This window comes from Taudactylus pleione, unplaced genomic scaffold, assembly GCF_031769625.1.
Source record: "Taudactylus pleione unplaced genomic scaffold, aTauple2 ptg000250l, whole genome shotgun sequence".
Lineage (NCBI taxonomy): Eukaryota > Metazoa > Chordata > Amphibia > Anura > Myobatrachidae > Taudactylus > Taudactylus pleione.
Window position 1 is genome coordinate 97249 of NW_028284652.1, and position 7437 is coordinate 104685.

Here is a 7437-nt window from a genome sequence, read left to right on the forward strand (position 1 = left end):
ATAGACAACATTAAATATGGCAATAAATAATCCCAGTTTTTTCCATCCTTGTCAACAACCTTTTTACCATACTTTTTAAGGTTTTGTTGAATCTCTCTGCCAACCCATCTGTTTGAGGATGGTAAACTGAGGTTCTCAAGTGAGTAACTTTAAACAATTTGCATAACTCCTTCATTATTCTAGACATAAAGGGGGGCGTACCTTGGTCAGTTAAAATTTTGTTTGGTATTCCCACCCTGCTGAAAACATGCACTAGCTCTCTAGCTATACCCTTGGTTGACATATTACGCAAAGGGATTGCCTCAGGATATTGAGTAGTATAATCCACTATTACAAAAATATACTGATATCCCCGAGCAGACTTTAACAAGGGCCCAACCAAATCCATGGCTATCCATTGAAAGGGGACCTCTATAACATGCATGGGCACTAGAGGACACTTGAAATGGGGTCTAGGAGCATGATACTGGCACTCAGGGCAGAAAGAACAGAATTCAGACACATCTTTATACACCCCAGGCCATAAGAACTGCTGCAAAGCACTCAGTGGTCTTTTCAGCCCCTAGGTGTCCTGCAGTGATGTCACCATGAGCTAGGTCCAACACAGTTCTCCTATATGTCTGGGGAACCACAAGCTGTTCTACCAGATCCTCACCCCTTTTTGTCACCTGGTACAAGAGCTAATCTTGAAGGGCCATGTGTGGATATGTAAGCCTGTTATCCAGGTCTAATGGTTTCCCATTAACAACTTTCACATTTTCTCTGGCTCTTATCAAGGTGGAGTTCCTTAACTGTTCAGATGCAAACAAATACTTTCTCGCTTTAAGGGGCGGTATGCTTTCAGCACTGTCTATCACCTGTGCATCCTCTGGAGGAGGTACCGCACTTTGTTCCTCATCATCTACCACTTCCGCAGCCTTACTAGCAAACGGGCAAGGGTCTGAGGGTTCCGGGGTCACACCTGCAGCTAGCATATCACCAGGATGATCTACTTGCTCTATACTGTTGACTTCTGTGACTACACGGGATTTCCACAATTTCCAAAAATGGGGAAAGTCACTCCCTATTATAACATCATGTATTAACAAAGGGACATTCCCACATTAACCATAGCTGAACCACAGAGGGTCTCAATATTCAATTCAGCAGTATTATAATAATGGGTATCACCATGTATGCAAGTTACCACAACAGTTGTTCGCTGGCCCTTTAAATAATTTACCAACCCATCTTTCACAAGTGTGATTACACTTCCTGAGTCCAACAATGCCTTTACCCGGTTACCTCCCATAACAATCTCACACATGCTCAAACTGCTCTTTTGCCTCCCTCCAATTTAAATACCTGCTTTCTCCATATCCTGGCCACTACTTACTTACACTCTGCTCAGTAATTGCAAGGAGACAACACTTGCTTGCTACACTTTTGATTGTTTTAAGTCTTTCCCTATTGCTCCTGCACTCCATCCTGGACACTCTATCCAGCTGAACCTTGTTGACCCACTACTTCTGTAGGTTGGGGCCCTGTTCTCAGCACTCCACTGACTACTGGATGACTACTGTTTTACCCCCATACCCTGAATCCTGCTGACCACCAGACGACTCGCCACCATCTCTGCACTACTATTTCCAGGATACTCGGGCACATACCCCGAATTCAGTACAATTCGGATAAATTCAGAATGTAGAGCATCCTTCCCCACCTACCCTTAACCCTAATGCTCTAATACTGATACCCTAACCCCTCTAAACAATTACTCTAGGATAGGCATACCGGGAGGGGTAAAACAAATGATTAGTTAGACTAGAGGAGTGGTCAAGAGTGTGGCAACTACAGTTTATTGCCAAAAAATAAATACAAAATCATACACTTGGGTCTCAACACTGCAAAGACTAAATATAGTATTAATTACATTATAATGGAAACTACTGAGTAGGAAAGAGATCTAGAAGTCACAGTTTTAGGTGACTTAAAGGCAATTAAGCAATGTAACAAAGCAATAACTAAGGCAAGTCAGATCCTTGGTTGCATAGGAAAAGGAATCAGTAGCAGAAAGATAGAAGTAATAATACCACTGTATAGGTCATTGGTACGACTTCATCTGGAATTCTGTGTTCCGTTCTGGAGGCCATATCTCCAAAAGGATATAAATACATTAGAGATGGTACAAAGAAGGGCAACTAAAATGGTTCATGGCCTACGTCACAAAATGTACCTGGAAAGACTAAAAGATCCATGAATATCTCTAAAACCTGAACTGTTGGGATACCTTGAGGACTGCATTTGGGAACCTCTGCCCTATCCCCTAACCCAAGCCCAAAAACCAACCCTAATCTCCTAACCCTAAAGGGGCAGACTAGATGAGCCAAGTGGTTCTTATCTGCGGTCAAATTCTAGATTTCTATGTAGGTAGAGATTCCATATATCATTAATTAAAATCTAACTTTTATTATTGACTAAAAAGGTTCGGACAGCGGGCGAAATATAACTTGAAAATTATAAAAAGTTAAGTCATTCAAAAGTGAATATTAAAATACAATAGCTGGACTACTTTGTAAACGCGAGGCATATTGGATTTTCAGATTACGAACCATGATGCCACAGGGTCTAAATGACACCATTGAACTTAATGTCTTTTAAGATCTTACTCCATGAAGATGTGTAGTCGAAGCCACTATACATATTTATCTTATCAGAAATGGGGGAAATAATTAATTGTCCAACTCTCTGCCCCATCTTTGATGATTTTTTGTGGTATTCATATTGTCTAAATTATCTCTTCCTTCTGTGTTTGTTTTCTCGTTGTGTATATATGTGCATATGTGTATGTATGTATATGCATATGTGTTACACATGTATATATATATACATATATATATATATATATATGAAAGTTATATAAACTTTTTGTTGTTGTGTGTGTATATATATATATATATATATATATATACATATATAATTCGATTGGTTTGTAGGAATAATTCATAAGACTGATTGAGACTGCACTTTTAATGAAAAGTATTTTCAAGAATGTAGTATAATCATATCAGTGGATAAATAGGTATATTCAATATGTAGTAACAATGGATAAGTGCATTAATTCTAATTTAATAATTTTTTATTTTTTATATACACATATATATAATAATGGTCTATATTTATGTGCAATTTTTAATTTATATATAGTTTTTTATTATTTATTTATTTAGTGATACTACATTCTTTTTTATTTTTCATTCATTTTTTTATATTATTCACGTTTATATTTATATTGCTATATATCATTGAATTTATAAAAAAATTTTTAAATAGATATATGAATAATATTTATTTAAAATAAAATATGAGGTCATTGTATAATTGGGACAGATGTGGTTTGGGACTTTTTCATGTATATGTACAGGCATATATAGTCAGGTCCATAAATATTGGGACATTAACAGAATTTTCATATTTTGTCCTCTATTCACCACCACAATGGCTTTGAAATGAAACAAACAAGATGTGATTTAACTGCAGACTTTCAGATTTAATTTGAGGGTTATTACATCCAAATCAGGTGAACGGTGTAGGAATTACAACGGTTTCTATATGTGCCTCTCACTTTTTAAGGGGCCAAAAGTAATGGGACAAACTAAACAATCCTAAATCTAACTTTCACTTTTTAATACTTTGTTGCAAATCCTTTGCAGGCAATTACAGCCTGAAGTCTGGAACGCATAGACATCACAAGACGCTGGGTTTCATCCCTGGTGATGCTCTGCCAGGCCTCTACTGCAAATGTCTTCAGTTCCTGCTTGTTCTTGGGGCATTTCCCTTCAGTTTTGTCTTCATCAAGTGAAATGCATGCTCAATCGGATTCAGGTCAGGGGATTGACTTGGCCATTGCATAACATTCCACTTTTTAGCCTTAAAAAACTCTTTGGTTGCTTTTGCAGTATGCTTCGGGTCATTGTCCATCTGCACTGTTAAGCGCCGTCCAATGAGTTCTGAAGCATTTGACTGAATATGAGCATATAATATTGCCCGAAACACTTAGTTCAGAATTCATTCTGCTGCTTTTGTCAGCGGTCACATCATCAATAAATACAAGGGAACCAGTTCCATTGGCAGCCATACATGCCCACGCCATGACACTACCACCACGCTTCAATGATGAGGTGGTATGTTTTGGATCATGAGCAGTTCCTTTCCTTGTCCATACTCTTCTCTTCCCATCACTCTGGTACAAGTTGATCTTTGGGCCTGATTCAGACCCACTCACGAGCGGCTGTCCGCTCGCAAGTGGGTCGATGGTCTGCACTGAGCATGCGCACGACGGAGGGAGCTCCGTTGTGCGCATGTGCCAGACGCGACGAGCGAAGGACTTTGCTTCGCTCGTTGTGTCTGATCAAAGGGGGCGTGCTGTCGATGTTGATTGACAGCACGCCCCCTTTGGTGGGCGTGCCGGGGGCATGCCTCCCTGACGGGGGCGTTCCCAAGGGAACGCCTACCGTCAGAAGCCGGCCCACTGACATCACTAGTGATGTCAGTGGGAGTGATTTTGGCTCTGATAGAGCCAAAATCACTCCGGGCCTTGCGGTTGAAAACCTCAACCGCAGGCTCCGGCTCGCAGTGGCGATGGCCGCGATGGTCAAGACCATCGCGGCCATCAAACTGCACGCTCGTATAGGCTGTGGGTGGTGACCCACAGCTATACGAGCGTCCAGGAGGATGCTCCATAATTATGGAGGGCGGCCCTCATTCAGAGCGTGCGCTCTGCTCAGAGCGTACGGCTCTGAATGAGGGCCTTTGTCTCATCTGTCCATAGGATTTTGTTCCAGAACTGTAATGGCTTTTTTAGATGTTGTTTGGCAAACTCTAATCTGGTCTTCCTGTTTTTGAGGCTCACCAATGGTTTGCATCTTGTGGTGAACCGTCTATATTCACTCTTGTGAAGTCTTCTCTTGATTGTTGACTTTGACACATATACATCTACCTCCTGGAGAGTGTTCTTGATTTGGCCAACTGTTGTGAAGGGGTTTTTCTTCACCAGGGAAATAATTATTTTGTCATCCACCACAGTTGGTCTTCCGGGTCTTTTGGTGTTGCTGAGCTCTCTGGTGCATTCTTTCTTTTTAAGAATGTTCCAAACAGTTGATTTGGCCACACATATTGTTTTTGCTATCTCTCTGATGGGTTTGTTTTGATTTTTCAGCCTAATGATGGTGACAGCTCTTTGGATCTCATATTGAGAGTTGACAGCAACTGATTCCAAATGCAAATGTCACACCTAGAATCAACTCCAGCCTTTTACCTGCTTAATTGATAATGAAATAATGAGGGAATAGCCCACACCTGTCCATGAAATAGCTTTTGAGTTGATAGTCCCATTACTTTTGGCCCCTTAAAAAGTGGGAGGCACATATTGAAACTGTTGTAATTCCTACACCGTTCACCCGATTTGGATGTAATTACCCTCAAATTAAATCTGAAAGTCTGAAGTTAAAGCATATCTTGTTTGTTTCATTTCAAAACCATTGTGGTGATGAATAGAGGCCAAAATCTGAAAATTCTGTCAATGTCCCAATATTTATGGACCTGACTGTATATGCCAACATATACATGTTAAATAAGAATATATTATAAGTTGAGATGTGACTATAGAAGTATATAGATATGTATGCTTTATACAACAGTATTTTTTAATAGATCTTTGAACTACAAATAATTTAATTTTTTGACATTCAATACTCAGTTCTTTTGAAAAGCTTTAATTGTTGATAGCATTGATTATATACAGCTGATCACTGGGTATAAATGAAGTGAGGTCTGCTCACAGATATCACAGATATCATTGTCTCCTGAGGAAGCTGCCGAGATTGCTCTGGAGGCAGAGAAAAGCGTAGAGACTCGTTACATTTCTTTTTTCACCTGCAAAATGCCGCTCCCTGCTCTATGCTGATCGGTCCACTTCACCACTATCCACCCTGGGCCTTACGATACTAGGATAGAGACCTGATTACGGCGGCAGGAGAGACGGATGCCCTATCCCACGTGGAGTGAGTTACCAGCAATTGGCTCTATTTGCTCCACTACCACATTGGACTGTATACCCTTTTTTGTGCCACAGACCGGTATTACGGCAACAGGAGAAAGACGCCTGCTTTACCCCATGCCGATAGAGCCTTATACTCCATATCCGGAGAAGGGGGAGAGAGAGAAACAAACATACAACAGTGGTGAGACTTAATTTTTACTTCTGTATACCAGCAGCTTTATATAGCGCTGTGGATAAACTACACCAGGATTGAAATAACATCCGTGAGCCCATTAGGGAATATTCCTGTGGGACAATACTTCTCAGACATTTATGAGCAAACTGTAGAGAAGCTCTGTGTAGCCGTCTATTGCCGTATAAATCCTAACAGGAGCCTGATACATATTAGACACTATTCTTTAAGTCTCATCTATGTGTGGGAATTTTCATCAAGGACAATCAACACCCACATAGAGATATATAATTTTTGTACCTTTCGCAGTGGGATAGAGACTTTTTTCCAGTACAAATAATTCAGTGGTGGAAGTTCTGCGTGTTATATATACAAAGGGATACAAATTTAAAACAGTATCAGCACAGAATAGATACAAGAGTATCATATTATACAATACCCTTGGAATAGACAGTTCTTACTGAACGGAATATCCACCTTTGCCTTTTATTGTTTTATTCATTAAATTGTATTTTTGTTTTTGTTTTTATTGACCAATTGGTATATTTTACATGCTGTAAATTATATGTGATATGTGTACTATATGTGATTTATTCTAATATGGAAATAATAATTTTTTTGGTAATAAATTATTGGATACTAGACAGCGCCTATTTACTTTTTCTCTTGTTCCACTTTTCGGTGTTATATATTGCCACCTTTTGTCGAATGGGCTGCAGTCTTAATGTCCAAGATTTGTTGTAGATAAATAATTTCTACCACATCTGTCCTAATAGGTGCAGCGCCAGATTTTTGTTGTTGTTGTGTAGAGATTCCATATATCATTAATTAAAATCTAACTTTTATTATTAACTAAAAAGATTCGCACAGTGGGCGAAATATAACTTGAAAATTATAAAAAGTTAAGTCATTCAAAAGTGAATATTAAAATACAATAGCTGCTAGCTCCCAATAATATCTGTACATTAAATCAAATTGATATTATTACCACACACTGTCACTTGAAATCAAAATAGGCTACTATTCTTAGTATTTAATTAATGTGAGATCACAGGATCTAATATCTGATCCCCTGTTAGTCAATTTTATCAATTGCAATTTATACCCTATCATACATTCAACTAGGGATAGTACGAGCAGGGCCCTCTTCCCTCATGTGCCTCGCCTTCCCTTACTTATACTATCATATACTGCAGAGGTTCCCAACCACGCTCCTCAAGACACA